The 20,441-nt window shown below is 46.3% G+C and overlaps 1 long non-coding RNA gene across 1 annotated transcript in view; it reads right to left on the bottom strand.

Moving 5' to 3' along the window:
- Nucleotides 1–6,694: 6,694 nt before the first annotated feature.
- Nucleotides 6,695–20,441, bottom strand: part of LOC144772006 (uncharacterized) — a 34,237-nt gene continuing 20,490 nt past the window's right edge. Inside the window, exon 3 of the long non-coding RNA XR_013599590.1 lies at nucleotides 6,695–7,854. This is a non-coding gene — a long non-coding RNA (uncharacterized LOC144772006). The remainder of the gene's footprint in view (nucleotides 7,855–20,441) is intronic.

The following is a 20,441-nucleotide window of genomic DNA, read 5'->3' as shown; positions in this document are numbered from 1 at the left end:
CCTTTGGTATGGGGTCCCCATCAGTGCGGTCCTTTTTGGCTTCTTGTGTCTCCCAGTAAGCCGCCTCTTCATTTTTATTCTCTGGGGTCTAGGCTCCCATCTAAGTGGCGTCTCTCTGGGTCGTGTCCCGTTGCCATTTGCCTCTAGCCGTGCCCTAGGACGTTCTTCTATCCACGTCCAAGCGTCTTCTGGAGTTCGGAAAAATTGAGTTGAGCCTTGAAAGAGAACTTTGAGCTTGGCCGGAAAGAGAAGCATGCATTGAATTTGTATGGCTCTAAGTTTAACCTTTACAGAGTCCAAGGTTCTCGTCATCTTCTGCACCACTCTAGAATAGTCAGGGAAAATCATCATTTTGGTGTTGGTCAGTTTGAGTTCTCTAAGTATTTTGTCTCTGTCCTGATAATTCAGAGGGTGCGGGGGGGGGGCCCTGGCGAAGGTCTCACATTTGGCATCCTATGTGCCCGCTCAATGAGAAAACAGGTGGAGAAGTTTGCCCCCGGGAGAACTTCCTGCAGCCATGCCATTAGGAAGGTGATCGGGTCAGAGTTCTCATGCCCTTCTGGTATCCCAATGAAGCGGAGGTTCTTTCTCCTGGCTCTGTTTTCTGCATCGTCGACCTTCCAAATCACCTCTCTCATATCTGCCTGGAGCTCTTTGATGTTGGATTGAAATTTGAGCGTGTGTCTTCCACTTCCGAAATGTGCGTTTCTTCTTCAGTTCATCGGTCCGGTCCATGATATTGTGTACATCTTGCTGCAGGAGAGAAACCTCTGATCTTATCTCCGCCATTTTACCTTTGATGGCCTCTCTTGAGGCGTGGATTGCTTGGAGGATAGCCACATTGTCCGGAGGGCCCATAGCCTCCTCTTCCGGTTCTGTCTGTGGTGGAAGCACCTTTGTATATTTATTCATCTTCCCCTGCTTTTGCGTCTTGGGTTCTTTGTCTCTCGCCATTATTAAATCCAGCAGCAGTAGGTTGTCTTCCGTGTGCTGAGGAGTAACAATTTCATGTATTTGGTCTTCTGTCTTCTTCAGGGGTACGGTTGGGTCAGAGCGGATTACCTGCCATTTTGGAGGCAGCACTAGGAGGGCTCGCTCTTCTCATTACAGAGGCTGAATTTTATAGGAAGTCGCTGGCATGTGTCCGTCTGCCGTGAGTGTAAACCAGCTCCTGTCTTGTCTGACGATCTCTGGCAGCTGTTTCAATGCTTGCACAGCATCTTCTGGCCATCTTGCATGCACTACGTCCGATCGTCCCAGGATGCTTCTGGGCAATATGCATCCAGTCTGTGCCAGGTGCGTCTCTTAGCACCGCGATCTCCCCAAGGACGACCCAGCCGGGCCCCTCTCGCCTCTGTTAATGTCTGCAAAGTTGGGCCTTCTTCAGTTGGTCCAGCAGTAGAGCGCCCCCAAACACAAGTCTATGCTTCCTGCCTGTTTCATAAGTGTCCCATCTGCTTCCTCAGTCTCGCCGTGCTAAAGTGTGTCAGGTTCACTGGTCTCCCCTTACACAATGAAAAGGTGGTCTTAATGCCAGGGGACAAGTGAGGTTCCAGGCCACCTTTAGTTATCTCACTGCCTAGGGCACTCACTATACGACTATCACTTTATCTATGTCCGTGTCTCTCCCCCAGACTCAAAAGGGCAGCCTGATGGGCATGAATGCTTCCATGCGCAAGGGCTGGGCTCTCGGTTTCGCCGTTGCTGTTCTGAGGATTAACTTATTGGCCAATTTTATATGTCGATCAACCGCCTCACGGTCGAGGGCCATTCTCTGGCTTCAGAGGTCTCAAACAGCCTCTCCGGACACTCCCCTCTCACAAGGAAAGTTCGCTTAGGCCAGCACCCTCGTCCATGGCGAGGGACGATACCGCGTAGCCTCTCTCCCCGCTCCAGCGGCTTTGGGCACATGTTTTTTATGGCCGCGCGCTCAAGGAGCCCCCGGGATCCAGCACACAAGAGTCTTATGATCGGTCCCTTGGTGTGCTTGCGGGCCCGTCTCCATCTATCAGGGCCCGGTGGCCATCTGAATAGTTCAAAGCTGCGTCATCGCCGGGACCGCGTCCTCAGCTCGGGTCTCGCTGGGGTTGGCACGCGGTTCTACCTTCTTGCGCCGGGGGAAAATTTCACTCACCCAATATTTCCTAGTCCATATGGCTCCGTTTCTTTCTTTTCCCAGTCAGACCCAGCCTCTTGCTCGTCTCTGCCTCAGTATCTTGGAGCCCCCCCATCAGTGCCATCGGCTCTTAGGTGTCCTTCGGCGGCGGGGCTCTGCAGGTTTCAAGCTGTGGACAGCGTCTGCTCCGCAGTATCCAGGCAGCCTGCTGCAGGTCTCCGGGCGGCAGCCTCGGGTTAGGGCTACGCCACTAGCGGGTCTCGTTGGCCATCTTGACAGCCACGGCCCGTCTCTGTGCCAATGCAGCTTTCTCTCCTTGTGGCATTATAGCCACTACCAAAACGGCCCTGGCCGTGGGTCTGGGGTGTCAGGCGAATTTAGGACACCAAATGAGTAGTGGATGGTGGCTTAAAGAGCAGGATTGTCATCAGGATCAGTGTCGGGCTGTCGGAGCTAAGGCAGATGCGGCTAGTCAGCCATGCTGCTGGCCACACCCCGATGATGCATACATTTTCAGACACAGTGGTATATACCAAAGGTTAGAAAGAGGTGACTTTGATGATGGATACCTTCTAGGTAATGATATTACCAGTTCTCAGATATATGTTTAACCACTTGTATGTCTGTGAGCATATAACCCCACCATCATATATATATCTCACAACATGTGACAGTGCGTTTGCCCTGCGGCCATGGATCCTCACGCCGTACCTGTCTCCCAACAATGTACATGAAAGGTGGTACAACATGGCACTCAGGCACACCAGCAGAGTGATTGAGCGTACGTTTGGAATCATGAAATTGTGCTTCAGGTGCCTACACAAGAGTGGAGGAGCTCTGCAGTATGCACCAGAGACAGTCTGTAAAAGATGAAGATTGCAAAATAGACAAGAGAATAAAGGGTTGTAGGTCAACACCATTAGTTTGTAAGGCTACAGAACTATTGCCACATGTAACTGTTATGGAGCAAATCTTTGACGTCTTTTTTAAATTCATAGGTTGAGGGGTTCATTCTGATTTCTGGTGGGAGAGTGTTCCAAATTCTCGGAGCAAGACCTGAGAAGGCAGGGCTGTAAGTTCTCTTCTTTTTGAACTTTGGTGGTTTCAGCAGTAGAGTGTGTGAACTTCTTAGTGCGTGAATCCCACCTGATAACTCAAGTTTATTTACCAGTTAAATGCGAGTGTTCTGATGGAGCACTTTGTGCCTTAAGCAGGCTATCTTGTACCTGATCCGTGTATCAATTGAGAGCCAACTGAGCTGGAGTAGGTCTGGTGTGATGTGGTCACGCTTTCTTGAGCCCATGCTGAGTCTTGCAGCAGAGTTCACAGTGGTCCTTAAAGGGGCCAGTTTAGCTTTGGGGAGCCCTGCCAGAGTTGCAATTCCGTAATCTAAACGGGAGATAACTAGGGATTGGACAGCTTAGTTTAGGTCAGTAGGCGGCAGGAACGGTTTGATTTTCCCTAATGCGGATAGTTGGTGATTGGCTCCTCTTGTTGTTGTACTGATGTCAACAAGAGGATATCCTTCAAGCTTCTCACCCACGCACACAGGGCACTCCACAAGACCGGCCCAGCCTACCTCAACAGACGGCTCTCCTTCTACATCCCCAACCGCCAGCTATGCACCGCCGACCTCTCACTCGGCCCGTCCCGCGCATCCGAAGAACAACCACCCGTGGGAGATCCTTCTCCCACCTCACCGCCAAGACATGTAACACCCTCCCACTGAGCCTACGACAGACCCAAGACCTGCTGACCTTCAGGAAGATTCTCAAGACCTGGCTGTTTGATCAGTAGCGCCCCCCCCCCCCAGGCCTTGAGACCCTCGCGGATATGTAGTGTGCTTTACAAATGATTGATTGATGTGATATTGCATTTTCAGGCATTTGTCCAGGATTAAGCTAAGTGATCTAGTGGAGCTCACAACTTGTGGGGTGAAATTAAGTTAGTTGTTTGAGCCAGTCATGAATGGGGGCAGTATGATTGTGGGGGGAAAGCAGGAGGAATTCTGTTTTGAGTGTATTTAACATAAGGTGGTTGTGAGATAACCACTGCTGAGTTTTCGAAAGAGCATGGTTAAGAGGAGTTGTGTTGTCCAGTGAGGAGATTTTAATGTATAGGTGAGTATCATCCGTTTATATGCAATATTGTATGTCAGACCGTTTCAGAATGTCTGTGAGAGGTTCCAAGTATAGATTGAAGAGAGTGGGTGAGAGTGCGGAACCTTGTGGAACTCCAATAAAGACTGGCTTACTGTTGGAGAGGTCATTGTTGATTTTGATTCTTTGAGATCTATTTTGAAGGAAAGAGACAAACCAATTTAGGACTGGACCTGATAACCTCATCCTTGATTCTAGAAGGTTGATTAGTTTGTCGGGATTGACTGTGTCAAACGCAGAGGAAAGATCCAGGAGAATCCAGTAGAATAATTAAGCATGGTTCGTGTTGGTCAAGTATTCTTAACGCATCGTCTACTATGTGTGTTAATACATTTTCAGTACTGTGACCAGATCTGAAGCCCAATTGATGTTGGTCAAGTAGTTGAAAATGCTCAATGTGGTTGCAGAGTTGTGTATGAACTTACTTCTCAAGAAGTTTGGATAGAGTCATGATATTGGATACTGGTCGGAAGTTGTTAGGATCAGATGAGTCTGCCTTAGGTTTCTTCGGGATTGGGGTGACTTTTCAGGTGAGTCTTCCTTAGGTTTCTTTGGGATGGGGATGGCTTGTCCGAACTTGAGGAAATCAGGAATCACTCCTTGTTTGAGTGATTCATGTACAAACTTCGACCATAGAGGGAAATGGACGAGATAAGTTAATTGAAGAGTTTAGAGGCACTGTATCAAAGACGTGATTTGACGGTTTTAATGTAGTCATGATGCTAAGCAGGCTCAGCATCGTCCGGTAGTTATGTTATGTTAGGTTAAACTCCATTTATAGCGCGTACGGATATTCGAAAGGGTCCCGGCACGTAACCCAAATAGGGGAGACAGAGAGGCACAAACCGAGGCTAGTTGACTACTTGAAAAGCAAAGTTTTTTGCTTCTTTTTAAACAGCCTGAGGTCGCGGGTGTTCCGAAGCTCAAAGGGCAGGGCATTCCAGGCCCTGGATGCTCTGACAGAGGGAGCCACCTCCCATTCTAACAAGGCGGTACCTGGGTATAGCAGCGAGGCATTGCCCTGTAGAGCGGAAATGTCTGAGAGGCACATAGAAATCAAAGAGTCTCCTGAGATACAAAGGTCCTGCTTTATAAAGAGCACTGTGGGCAAGTGGGAGAGCCTTCAACAAAACATGCTGGTCTACCGGGAGCCAATGCAAATCCCGTAGAAGCTACTTAGTGCTAGGCCTACCAGGAATACCCAGTAGCGCTCTAGCGGTCACATTCTGGACAATCTGTAGCTTTTTTAGCTGGTATCCAGGAGGACCAGACAATGTAAAGGGCATTGGCGTAGTCTAAACGTGAAAGAATAAGAGTGCAGGTCACCATTTCTTTAGCCGCTTTGGGCAGTAGGGGCAGAAATCTCTTTAGGAGTTTCAGTTCACTCCGGCTAATTTATTAATCTGCGGTATAATTCTGAGGTCCTCACTGAACCAGATCCCCAAGTTCTTTACTGGGCTCCCCATTGACTTAGGCATGGGGTAACCCACGGGCCAAAGATCCTCTCTAAAATGCGGAGGGAAGGACCCATAAAGGAGCACCTCAAATTTATCCTTGTTGCATTTGAGATGGGCCTGCGCTAACCATTTAAAAAACTTCCACAAGACAATTTTTGGCAGCATCCGGGGATACATCATTTTTCTTCCACATGAAGAGAAGCTGGGTGTCATCAGCATAAGCTATGATCTTAGCACCCAGCTGCTCCGCCAGATATATAGTCTGAAGATATTCCAAGAAGCATCATATTTTTGAGTGTGGGCAACCGATTCAACCAGAGGAGAGTTCATCCCAGGTGTTCCTGAGGCATCGTTGAAGGGAGCCTGATTTTGTATGACTTGTAGGGAGAGTTGCAGATCTAGTTCAATCTTTCTTGTTTTTTCAATGAAGTGGGCTGCAAATTCCTTGCTGCTTGGGATTGAGTCCTTTAGTGCCACAAGTTAGTTAGAGTGGTTCGTTCGTTTGTTGATTGATGATTTTGAAGAGTTTTTCTGGTCTGTTTTTGGCCTTGTCCAGCTGTGATCTAAAGTGATCAGATTTGGTGCTGCGTATGTGTTTGTTATAAGCTTTCCTTGTCTTTCTTAGTTGTTTGAGGTTGCCTAGGGAGAGAGAATTACTCCACGTTCTTTTATCTAGTCTTAGTTTACGTTGTTCCTCATTGAGTTGCAGGGGAACCCATGCATCAATGATATTAGTCATGGAATGGGTGTAATGATCGCCTCTAGGGATGGATTGCCCATGGAGGTGTCTGACAGATTCGGAGGATGAGGACCCTGGACCACCTGTCCTACATCAATGGGATGGTAGCCCTGCAGCAGAGGGGAGAAGGCACAGGGACCAGATTGCCAACAACTATTTTTAAAGGTACGTACAGCTTAGTTAGCCACTCACCTGTACATAAGACAAAACAAATTGTGACTATCAATTGGTGCTTTATTGTGCAAGCATCCACAACCAAACTTAAGTACAACCTGCTCATCAGCAAATGTAGGCATAAACTACTAGGAAACTCCGTTGTGGTTAGATCACCACAACATAGGAAGGATATGTGGAAAAAACATTGTGTAGTGAGCCTACACAGAAACTCAGTATCTAGTTGTCCCAGTTGTATATCGGATTGCAATGTCACTACTATGTACTCCATCGACCACCTATGGGATACGAATGTACTAAGAAATGTGAAAATTCAATAAAACTGTGTTTCAAAAAAAGTGTAGTGAGCCTACACAGTTAATTTCTTGCCCCTCTGTCCCAGCCTGGCCAGAGCTGCCACTTCCGAAACCAAGGTGCCGGCTGCTGCTATGGCGCATCACAGGTGTCTCCGTAGTTGAGAAGCTACTGCGGCTTGACACCTCACTATCTGTGTTACACATGGCACCTCCACCAACAATCAGATTTGTCTACAGTATTTCCACTGCTGCAGTGATCTTCTCCAGGCCACGAGCAACATACCCACTGTAGTGCCTCATCTCCACCTGCAGCACCAGGGTGCGCTGGCTGTGTTGACTTGTAGCATGAGCAAGCCTACTAATGGCCCTGCTCAGTGTGTCCAATTTGTGGCCCCTGCTGCGCTCCATGCTCCTAAGCTGTGCCCTTTCCTCTGTCCATTCTTTTGCTAGGTATGCCACTGTGTTTGTGAGGACATCCAATTTTATTTCAAGTCGATCTGATTTTCTGCAAGTTTGTCCGGAATCACGTGGAAGCCCTGTGTCATCCTCACATTCCTTTGCCTCTTTGTCTTAGGTTGCAGGTGCTGTATTTGCAACATCGCCTGATCCAGTGCTCCAGACATGGGCTGACTGGCTGCTCACGCAAAGGACAGACTTTGCATCCGCCGTAGGGACTGCTGGGTTGGTCGTGACATCTGCACCCTGGTGGCCAGAGAGCGTCGGGATGTTGGTGTCTTCTGTGTGACTTGTGTGACACTGGCTGTGGCCTGTGAAGTTTTTGGTGCCTCAGTTGCTGGGACATCTGAAGAACTGGGCACACTTGTTTCTCCCACATCCTGCCCTTCCTCCATCTGGTCCAGCTCCTGGCTACCCGCAGTGTCATCAGCACTGTTCTCTCCTCCCAGTGGTGTGTCTATGTGCCAAAAGATGAAAGAAGAAAATAAAATATGTGAGGCACTGTTTCAGTGGTGTTGCAATGTTTATCAGCTCAAGACATTCCCACACTATACAGTATATGTCACAGACTACATCTCCCATGATGCAACATTAGTTTGTTTGTTTGGTTGAAATTGATGTTTGGTTGTGGAGGATTAGTATGCATACACAGAACAGGCTTTAGTGGGTATTCACACATCGCAAACACCTTTTTCACTTACCAGGATTTGTTGCTGGCTGGGGTGTGTCAAGGCTCACGAAGCCTACCACAGCCACCCTCTCCAGGGAACCTTGCACCACAGCTTCAGCTGCTGAAGGTTTAGATGAAGTCGCTGGACCCCTCTGGTCAGTTGTGCCTCTTGCAGATGTGCTGCCACCCTCTCCTTGGCCCTAGAGCGCATATCGTACCAGCTTTTCTTAATGTCATCAATGGACCTGTGTGCATCTCCAAGGGCATTTATGCGCTGCTGCATCCCATGCCAGATCTTTGTCTGACTCTGGCACACAGTGTGAGGCACTCCCAAATAACTCATCATGGTGAAAAAAAGCGGAGAAACTGGTAACCAAGCAGATAAAGGGCGCTCAATTTATCTTCAGGAAAATACACTGAAAAATAAGTAATTGGTGCAGCTAGGTAGGAAGGGGGTGGTTACCAGACAACCCTCAGGTCACACGATCGTGTGAATTAACTACAAAATGGGTGATCCCACCTGCGCTCCTAAATATCTACACACATAAGTCGTCAAATTCAAATAATCATGGTATAGGCACACAATTATAATACATTAATTGATCATATTATTAGTTTCTTGATCAACTATTCACTGATCAATCGGTACGGTATACATTCCTATGATCCTGGTGTGACATCCCAATATTCAAACAAAGGACATGAAATTGATGTCCAAACAAAAATTGTCCACAAGAAAGAGGGGTCTTTTAGTCGTAGAGTGCTTCTTTTATTCTTGTACTTGTATTGTTGGCATACGATATCAATATTTCTGATTCACAGTCCATAAATCCAATTCACAACCAACACGTGTTTCGTCTGGCTTATCAATTCAGCCAATGACTTCATCAGGGCTGTGTTAAGACATCAAAAGATATATTTCAATAAATAAAATTTTATATATAGAAATTACTCAAGAGGCTTGAATAAGTAAAGTAAAGAGATGCAAACTCCAGTGATACTGAGGAATGAAAAGAAAAGTATCTAAGCCACCAGGGTTACACAGTCACCAAAGTGCACACCCATTAGGTCCAAAATATAATAACAATGTCACTCCATTCACCTTATCAACAAATTAATCCTGACATGGAAGTCTATCGCATCATGTTCATGTTGTATAATGAATTTCCAATCTATGAGCAAGTTTAACAAAGACAAAGTATAGGTAAACAATAGGTCACAATGTCCCATCCTAGTATCCGCACCACACTATGTTCATCCCAAGACCCATATTATGAGTCATCTTACAAAAATCTCCGAACTCACCCTAAATTGTCTCCACTGTCAAGTCCTAAAGGATTGTGCATTCAAGATTTATTCGTATTCCCCAACTGAGAATACATATAGCAAATCTATAATAAGAGATTTAAGATACTGGGTAGTCAGGTATAATATACAATACCAGTTCATAAATAAAGTTTGACCACATGTCCAACTCTCACCTATTGGTTTAACTAAATGGTATCGACACTCGGTACACGTAGTGATTATCTTATAACACGTATCCACATAAGTCCTAGGTACCCTACAAAAAGAAAATTATTTTATATTAATAAGTATGAGTTAACCGATAATTCAAGGATGGCCAAGGATCAACTACAATGTATCTACTAAGAAGTAATCGAGTAGTAAAACTCACCCACTACATGTAATTATTCCGAGTCACCATCTATTTCATTATCCATTTTCACGGTCCAAAAGGGGGAGAAAAAGGATATAATGTCTAACGTTAGTACGTGTGTACGGTAAAAATAATAGGTAAAGTGATCTAACGCAAAGTCCTCACTCACCCGTTCAGTAAAGGGTCTCGTTCATATTGTAATCCGGCGTGCAGCGCCGTCGCCATATTGAAGTGGCATTTTATAGACAAAGATCCGCGGGCGCCATATTGTAGTGTGCAAATATCATTATCAAGATCAAAACCTAAATTTATTATTTATAAAGTACAACGCGGCCTGTACGGTTATATGATCGCAATACTATATTTTGTGGAGATTAAATGGGAGACTTCTGGTGTCATTAACCGCCAACTGTGTAATTGTATTAAGTCTCTAAGGGTCACCTCAGAGGGGGCTACCAGAGAAATATAAGACAAATTCTAATTAGATTTTACTTGTTAATATATCTCAAGTCATTTAAAATATAAACTAATAAGAAGTAAAATAATATCTTTTGAGTCACTAGTTTATCTCTAGTAACCCGGGTATCGAACCCTGATGTAAAATGTACATCAACAGGTTCGTAACCCAAGTGCTACCAGTGAATCCACTATAACGCTCATCCCATTCCCATATACGACAATCATTATGCTGATTTTCTAAAAGCTAATAGGTCATAGTGTTCATAGTACGTGTATTACTTGGAATCTATAGTAGTTAAAGTCTAGTGGACCAAATATTAAAGGATCATAAAAATAAAGAATATAAAAATATCGAAAAGTGAGACTCGCTAAATATTATTTGGCAAGCCGGGAATCGAACCCTTGCGTGAATATACTTAAACAGAATCTTAGGTTAAACGCCACCGTGGATCCAATTGGTAGCATGTGGGGAAGTTACATGTTAAATAAATCTAATTAGGGTTATCGTACCATAGTGTGGTGTCGTACCGGTTCAGAACATTGTACACTTAATTACAAAGAGTATATATAAAAATTGCTTATAAGGCATCCCAAGATATTACATCTCAAGGCAATTGGGAGAGGAAAATCACAGGCCCAGAAAGTAACAATAATACATAAGCCATTATTTGTATAGTCTCACTTACATAAAGTTATAACAATTTGTCATCAAACAAGTCTACCTCCAGTACTGATTCTCATCTTATAGACCGAAAATCAGCATAATGATTGTCGTATACGGGAATGGGATGAGCGTTATAGTGGATTCACTGGTAGCACTTGGGTTACGAACCTGTTGATGTACATTTTACATCAGGGTTCGATACCCGGGTTACTAGAGATAAACTAGTGACTCAAAAGATATTATTTTACTTCTTATTAGTTTATATTTTAAATGACTTGAGATATATTAACAAGTAAAATCTAATTAGAATTTGTCTTATATTTCTCTGGTAGCCCCCTCTGAGGCGACCCTTAGAGACTTAATACAATTACACAGTTGGCGGTTAATGACACCAGAAGTCTCCCATTTAATCTCCACAAAATATAGTATTGCGATCATATAACCGTACAGGCCGCGTTGTACTTTATAAATAATAAATTTAGGTTTTGATCTTGATAATGATATTTGCACACTACAATATGGCGCCCGCGGATCTTTGGCTATAAAATGCCACTTCAATATGGCGACGGCGCTGCACGCCGGATTACGATATGAACGAGACCCTTTACTGAACGGGTGAGTGAGGACTTTGCGTTAGATCACTTTACCTATTATTTTTACCGTACACACGTACTAACGTTAGACATTATATCCTTTTTCTCCCCCTTTTGGACCGTGAAAATGGATAATGAAATAGATGGTGCCTCGGAATAATTACATGTAGTGGGTGAGTTTTACTACTCGATTACTTCTTAGTAGATACATTGTAGTTGATCCTTGGCCATCCTTGAATTATCGGTTAACTCATACTTATTAATATAAAATAATTTTCTTTTTGTAGGGTACCTAGGACTTATGTGGATACATGTTATAAGATAATCACTACGTGTACCGAGTGTCGATACCATTTAGTTAAACCAATAGGTGAGAGTTGGACATGTGGTCAAACTTTATTTATGAACTGGTATTGTATATTATACCTGACTACCCAGTATCTTAAATCTCTTATTATAGATTTGCTATATGTATTCTCAGTTGGGGAATACGAATAAATCTTGAATGCACAATCCTTTAGGACTTGACAGTGGAGACTATTTAGGGTGAGTTCGGAGATTTTTGTAAGATGACTCATAATATGGGTCTTGGGATGAACATAGTGTGGTGCTGATACTAGGATGGGACATTGTGACCTATTGTTTACCTATACTTTGTCTTTGTTAAACTTGCTCATAGATTGGAAATTCATTATACAACATGAACATGATGCGATAGACTTCCATGTCAGGATTAATTTGTTGATAAGGTGAATGGAGTGACATTGCTATTATATTTTGGACCTAATGGGTGTGCACTTTGGTGACTGTGTAACCCTGGTGGCTTAGATACTTTTCTTTTCATTCCTCAGTATCACTGGAGTTTGCATCTCTTTACTTTACTTATTCAAGCCTCTTGAGTAATTTCTATATATAAAATTTTATTTATTGAAATATATCTTTTGATATCTTAACACAGCCCTGATGAAGTCATTGGCTGAATTGATAAGCCAGACGAAACACGTGTTGGTTGTGAATTGGATTTATGGACTGTGAATCAGAATTATTGATATCGTATGCCAACAATACAAGTACAAGAATAAAAGAAGCACTCTACGACTAAAAGACCCCTCTTTCTTGTGGACAATTTTTGTTTGGACATCAATTTCATGTCCTTTGTTTGAATATTGGGATGTCACACCAGGATCATAGGAATGTATACCGTACCGATTGATCAGTGAATAGTTGATCAAGAAACTAATAATATGATCAATTAATGTATTATAATTGTGTGCCTACACCATGATTATTTGAATTTGACGACTTATGTGTGTAGATATTTAGGAGCGCAGGTGGGATCACCCATTTTGTAACTCATCATGGTGGTTGCAGCATCACTCAAGCTCTACTGGAACTCATTACCCCCTTTTCGCCTTGCGCGATGGACAGCAACCCCCCAGACTGGAACGTTGGATATCCCAGTAGAGTGTTTGGACGACTGCACGTTTGGCAGCCGACCCTATGGTGTTTTCCCCAGTTTATGTTCACCCTTCTCCCTATTCTTTTACCGTGCTGCAATCGTAGTTTAATGGCGGAATTACTGAACTTTTCATGGTGCCCCACAGGTGTGCAGGAAAATGTTGTGGAGTTGAGAGATGGAAGGCTTCCCGGGGATGTGCATGGGGCGAGGGGGAGGGCGGCTGAGAATGACTTGATGCATTGTGATGGCTGAGGTTAAACTCTGCACTTGGAATGTGCGTGGTATACACACACCTTCACGTAGGTACATGATATACTCCTATTTGAAGAGACATAAGGTACAAATAGCACTCCTGCAGGAGACACACCTGACAGCGACTGAAGTACTCACACTACGCAGGCGATGGCGTGGCCAGCTGTACGCGACTGGGTTCTCCTCCTACGCGAGGGGTGTATTGATATGGGTGAGACCAGGAATTCCGTTTGAAATTGACGACTCACACATAGACAAGGAGGGAAGACTGGTGGCGATAAAGGGACGTTTGGATGGACACCCATTGGTTCTAGCGTCGCTTTACGCCCCTAACACGGACCAGCAGGGCTTTCTTGCGACAGTATCTACGTCCCTATCTCACTGGCATGGGATCCCCTGGGTATTGGGAGGGGACTATAACTGCGTGCTGGACGTCACACTAGACCGTTCCTTCCCGCCATTACCCAACGCTCCGGTAGTGGGCACCATGAAAGCACTTGTAGCTTGGGCTGACCAATGGCACTTACAGGACGTGTGGCGACACCGTAATCCAACCACCAGGACGTATTCATTCTACTCAGGAGCTCAGACCCTACACACTCGATTAGACAGGTACATGCTCACTGATGACTTACTCCCGCTAGTAAAGGAGGCATACTACATGGGTAGGACACACTCCGACCACAACCCTCACATGCTGACTGTCTCTTGGGCAACCCCACATCCCCCTGTCCCCACTTGGAGACTGCAACCGGATCTCCTGTTAGATGCGCCCTTCCGAGATTCACTGTTCACGCATATAGCGCATTACTTCGAGGAGAATACGGGCTCTGCCACCACCCCTCAAATAGAATGGGACGCTTTTAAAGTGGTCATTAGAGGACAGTGTCTGGGCACGCAGGTCAACCTTAAACGAAGTGTTGAGAAAGACCTTCAGAGGATAGAAGCCGAGTTGATCCGACATGAACAGGATTCGGTCAGAGATGATGGCGCTGAGTTGCAATCTGCGCGCACAAGGCACGAAGAACTGCTGGAGAGGCTTAGGTGTTTGAATTATGCTGCCCACGCGGCACGCACTCATGATAGAGGGGACAAACCGGGCAATTTGTTGTCGTGGCTCATTAATATGGAGGAAAAGACAAAACCAGTCACGAAAGTCCTGGGCGCAGACGGGTCGCTCTTACGCACTCAAGTAGAGATTCACGGCGCGTTCGTCACTCACTGCGACGCGCTGTACCGCTCCTACCTGCCCATCCCCGCCCCGGACACGGAGGGATACCTCCGCCAGATACCGTTGCCGGTGCTCCGCGACGCCCAACGCGCGGACCTAGCAGCGCCCATCACGTCCGAGGAACTCCGGGAGGTCATAGCAGCGCTGTCTAATGGTAAATCCCCTGGCCCTGACGGACTCCCCGCGGAGTTCTATAAGGCATATCGGGACCTCCTGATCCCCGAACTGATTAAAATGTACACAACAGCACTTGACGACTCCTCACTGCCGCCCTCTCTAAATGAAGCCACCCTGGTCTCCCTCTTAAAACCGGGAAAAGACGGGACGCTACTGGGCTCATACAGACCGCTTGCTCTCTTAAACACAGATTATAAAATATTAGCATCCACACTAGCGCGAAGACTTTCCCAGTACACACCCACCCTGGTTCACACAGACCAGAACGGTTTTGTACCCACCCGCAGCACGTCGCTCAATATCCGTCGGTTGTTCAGGATGCAGGAATACGCGAGAAAACCTTGGCCGGGTTCGGGATGTCTTGTATTAGATCTGGAAAAGGCGTTTGACTCAGTGGAGTGGCCATATCTAAGGGCGGTGATGCAAAAATTTGACCTGGGAGATGATTATTTGGAAATGGTCGGCCTCCTATACCAAACCCCCGGCGTTCGAGTCAGGACCGGGGGCCTCCTATCAGACACTATACGAGTCAGACGGGGCACTCGTCAGGGCTGCCCATTGTCGCCTTTGCTCTTCTCTTTAGCGATGGAACCACTGGCGGAGTTGCTGAGGTGACAAGGCGCGGAATGGGGCATCCCATTGATAGACGGTGTGCATACGGTCTCGTTATACGCGGACGACCTGCTCCTTTACATTAGGGACCTCACTCAGATACCACCAGGGCTCGCGGAAACCCTGCAAGAATTCACAGCCCACTCGGGACTATGAGTCCATTGGGGAAAATCTGGGGTCTACCCCTTCCACCCTGATATGCAGGAATGTGCGGTGCAATTAGGGGGCACAACGCTAACCTGGTACGCGGGCACCTTCAAATACCTCGGTATCCATATATACCGGTCCCCGGCGGACATACTGAAGGGCAACTTGATCAGGGCTATATCCTCCCTGAGAGCCCAGATACATTTCTGGAACACGCTCCCGCTGAATGTCCCAGCCAGAATCACCCTGGCGAAAATGATAGTTTTACCGAGACTCCTTTATTATTACTCGAACATCCCGGTATACGTCCCTGCCCGGATATTTAAAGACCTGGAAACCATGGTGCGTGCGCTCCTATGGAACACAGGGAGACCCAGAGTAGCCCTAAAGAAGCTATATGCCCCGACGTCCTCTGGAGGATTGGCGGTCCCCAATCAGGAACTTTATTACCTCGCGGCGCAACTTCAATGGGTGGTGGCATGGCTCGCGGGAAGGAACCTCAATGACACAGCCTCGATGGCCCCGGCCCTGAAACGTGCGGGGGCTCTCGCACTATTCCACCCCCTCAATGGCACGGCTCGCGGAATACAATTGCACCTCGCGGTGGCACTCAGATGCTACAAGCGAGCATTAACACTGACAAAGGGGATAACACCCTACGCCCCGGCCCTCCCTTTGGAAGGCATGCCTAGGCCTGGGGGAGTGGTAACCGCAACACAATTGGTCAGCTGGGAACACGTGGGGATGGAATCCATGGCGGACCTATATAACGACGGCACCCTAGTTCCGTTCGAGAGACTCACGGAGGACCCTGGCCTGCCGGCAGGGCAGTTCCTGCTCCACGCCTCTATGGTCCGGATGCTCACGAAACACTGGGGTGATATATCGGAGGAGCCTCAGACGCACCAGTTAATACAATATCTACACATAATGGGTAACGGATCGCACGTGATACACTGGCTAGCACCGGTGTTACAATCCCACACCACATGCACACTCCAGCCCTTAAGAGCCAGGTGGGCGACTGACAGGGAGAGGGACTGGAAGGATAAGGAATGGGAGAGGATCCTGGAAAGCCCGTGCCACATACCCCGCAACTCGAGATTTAGAATAATACAGTTCTACATTGTACACAGAGCATATCTGTCCCCGGACAAGATAAATCGTTACTTCGCGATGGATACCTCCAGCTGCCCACGATGTGCGTTACTGAATGCAGATCTCCTGCACATGCTATGGTCGTGCCCCAGACTACAAACGTACTGGCAAGATGTCACTACACTCTTGACGAAAGGGGCGAGCACGGTACTGAGACATGATTGGGACGCCTGCGTGCTGGGCCTGATCAAAAGGACAAAACACAACAAGGCCCACGTCAGATTTTGGGATCTGGGACTGATTACCGCCAAAAGACTTATAACACGACATTGGAAAGATGCAAACCCACCGCAGACAAAGCACTGGTGTGCCTCCCTCACTTATTGGGCGACAGCAGAGGGTACAGTATTACGCAGGGAGGAGACAACGGGACGGAGGGCCATCCCAATAGCCCAGATCTGGGATAACATCCTACAGGCGTTCACCAGAGCTTGCCTTGACCGTGGGATGACATAGGCTGGGAGGAAACCCCCTCTCCCCCCCGCCCCCCCCCCCCAGCGGAGCGAAGAGGTACAGTGAGGGAGAGTTCTCCACGGCTACACCATGACCAAGGAGCCGTACATATGCAGGAATGACCCACCACTCAGGTAGCTCCCCCCTCCCCCCCGCTTATGGACCCCCCCTCCCCCCCTCTCTTCCCCCCCATGCACCCCCCCCCTGTTGGGGAGGACTGACTACGCGGCCGATACACACGGGACACACCGTCCCAACACTAGAAGTCCTCGCAACTCACACGTCACCGTTGACCCACATAAGCATAGCATCTCCACTCCGCATTGATACGCCACCTGACCACGGGCCAAGAAAGGCCGAGACCACATTGCAGCACACCCATCCCTCCTTGACTCAAGGTTCACTACACCCCCTTTTTTTTCCTCTATCCCCTACCTCGGTTTGGAGGTTGTTTAGCAGACTGTCACCCCCCAGTTGACTACACTGCACTTTTACATCTGACAAGCAAACGCATGACCATACAATGCACGACGACCCTTACCGCAGCCCTCTACCGCATCACGACAATGTCCAGGGTGTGCTTAACACCGACGACGTCCATACACCTTGTTTATAGACAGGTCAGGACGGACAGACCCTTCCTTGGGAAATGATGCACTGCAATGTCGAACAGAGGGTTGTGGGCACTACAAGGGGAGGTGGCCAGAGGCACGCCCGAACTGACAGGGTGGGCCGGACACTCTGGTGGGATGGATAACGCACGATACGCTGTAGTGTAATGTACGAGTGTCCTTTGATGCAGACGCCAGAACTATCCCCATTGTGGTTAAATGCATGGCTCATTGATGTTGGTACCTATTGGGACTCCGGCTGTTGACAGCGTCATCACAGACTTTGTACGAGTTGAACATCTCCCTGTTTCCCTACTATATTCTGCACAAGGAAATGTAACTGTATGTCACTTGTTTCAATAAAACATACTTAAAAAAAAAAAAAAAAGGAATTTTGCAGCATTCCTCAGTTAGGATGTCCAGCTCCTTGTCAGCAAACTTCAGCTTCCTCAGCCTCTCCTTGGCACCCTTCTTGCTGGCCTTGCTGATCATGCTGTCAGTTATGCGCACACAGCAGTGTAGAACTGTGCTGCTGCACCTGGACATGTACTTGGGTTTTGATCAGGAGTATCCCTGGACACCACTTCCTGTTTTGGGGTCCTTCAGCTCAACCAGGAAGTGTTTTCCATGTTTTTTTTCAGAATCACAATTTGTGTGTGCAATTATAGGCTGTTTCTGCTGCACTTGCAAATTGCATATGCAAAAATTTAATTTTTAGACGGGTTTGCTATTTGCGTGCCATTTGCGACTCGCTAATAGTGAGGTGCCGAAATAGCGTTGCGAGTCATTACTGACTCGCAATTATGTGTTGTCTTCCGTTCGTAGGTCCTAAATTGTGACTCACTATTTGCGAGTCACTATTTGTCACAAATTGCGAGTCGCATTTTTCTGATGGTCGTACATCTGGTCCTAAATGAACTAACAAGAATTTTAGGAAGATACATACTGGTTGAATAGTGTACAGGGCCAAGGAGGTTGGTGAGCCAGACCAATTGTGAGACTGCAATGGATGCAGTCATGGGAGACCCGAACAATTGGTCTTTGTGGAGGCATGAACTGGGCTCACTGAGAGGGTGCAAGGTGTTCATGAGATGTGACTTACAGTAAATGTAGGGCCAAAAGTTACTTTAGTGTTACCAAATAGATAGATAGTGGAAGCTCTACCAAGTGTTGTCTGGCGCGCTTATTCAGATCTGACAGATTCAGAGCTGACAGACGATGTCAGTGAGCATGGGGAATCCTTAAGGTGGAAAATCGCCAATATCAACAGTCGGAATATCCACTGATAAAGTATGCTCAAAATAGATCTGATGAATCTACAAGAAGGAGCTTGAGCATACTAATAGCATTAAGACATAGAGCGCTGTTGCTCTAGTCAAAGTATTCACATAGTGAGCATTAGTGAGATTAAGTGAGTGGTGAGAACACCGCTGGATTAACATTAATTAATTATTCATTATTAATTATTAATGAAAGTATTGATATAGTCAGCATTAGTGCATTAGCAAGCATGTCAACATAAAAGACAGTGTCAGTGTGTTAGTTACAGTTTTTAATTAACCAGGAAGCAGAGGGTGAACTTAAGTGTTTCCACTCTAAGTAGTGTTAACTCTCACAAGGACAGGGGCGCGCTCCGGTGAGCATCATGGTTATGGTGATTGGAGACATTTGGAACAGCATGGCTGATATGCCTTGGACCTTGGAGGCACCTCTCGGGGATCAGGACCTCACTCCAGCAGAGGCCAGGAGGTCTGGTTGCCGGTCCAGGGCAGCTGGTCAACTCTGGAGCTTGTTATGTCCCTGCAGCTCAGAACAGGAGGTGAGTCAGCTGGCCCTTGGAGTCACTGCAGCCTGGATGAAGGGAGCAGGTTCAGTCTTCCTTCTCAGAGAGCAGAGGAGGCCTCAAGCAGTAGGGCAACCTTTCTTCTGTAGTATCCACAGGCCCAGGAGTGTACTCAAGAATTGCTCTGAGGGTCCAATATTTACAACTGGTACCAACTTTGCAGTGGAAGAAACTTCTAGACGTGCTCCCCTTTTTCCAAATAACAGTATTTACATGTTGATTAAAAGAGGTTTATTTCGAAGCATAAACTATGCAGTGTAAGACCCCTAACAGACACCAGCCAACTCACCAGGTCCCCAGAGTTCTAGAATATACTATACCATAGAAGAAAGTGAAACCAATCCCATATAATATAACACCCCCTCCTTTGTTAAAACAAATAAACAACCTTATAATAAACAGGAAATAAACATCAAGAATTATTCATATATTCAATTATATCAATTATTCTGCTTATTAACAATAAACACAAATATATTCATCCACTTTCTTCGCACCTAACCCAGCCTTGAGTTTTTTTCTACTCTTTCCGACAATTATACAGATCCATCTGAACTGTTCCCTTTAGGTCTCTTCGTAGAAGAAGGAGATACTACTGTTTTGACAGAACCACTTTTCCACATTTGTTGTTGTAGGGAGCTGGTGTGTTGATGTAGTAGTGCCAATGTAAGGGTACTCCATGAAAAAATTTCAGACAACCCTTATTGGTTTACAGGGCTTACTTTAATAATCCCAAGTGCTCTCTGTGTGGTCGAGCAGCTTAGGCTTATAATAAAGGAGTGTTAAGCATTTGTCATAAACACACAGTCAATACACTGTTCACACACTCAATAAAATAAAGTAATTTTAATAAGAATTTAGACACCAAGATCTTTAGAATAACTTAAGTAATTTAGGAGATATTAATTTTAGAAAAAATCAGTAAATATAACCCGAATAATGGTTGTGAGGCATGAGCCTCGAACGTTACATTGTTAACCTATAAGAGGAGAAACACACATCGCAAACAGGTACTTGCAGTCGTATATTCGGAAATGCCCTTTGGGACTTAAGGT

The sequence above is a fragment of the Lissotriton helveticus genome, chromosome 8, assembly GCF_964261635.1.
Source record: "Lissotriton helveticus chromosome 8, aLisHel1.1, whole genome shotgun sequence".
NCBI classification, from domain to species: Eukaryota; Metazoa; Chordata; class Amphibia; order Caudata; family Salamandridae; genus Lissotriton; species Lissotriton helveticus.
Note: the sequence above shows the minus strand (reverse complement) of the source record. Positions and strands in the feature narration are given on the sequence as shown.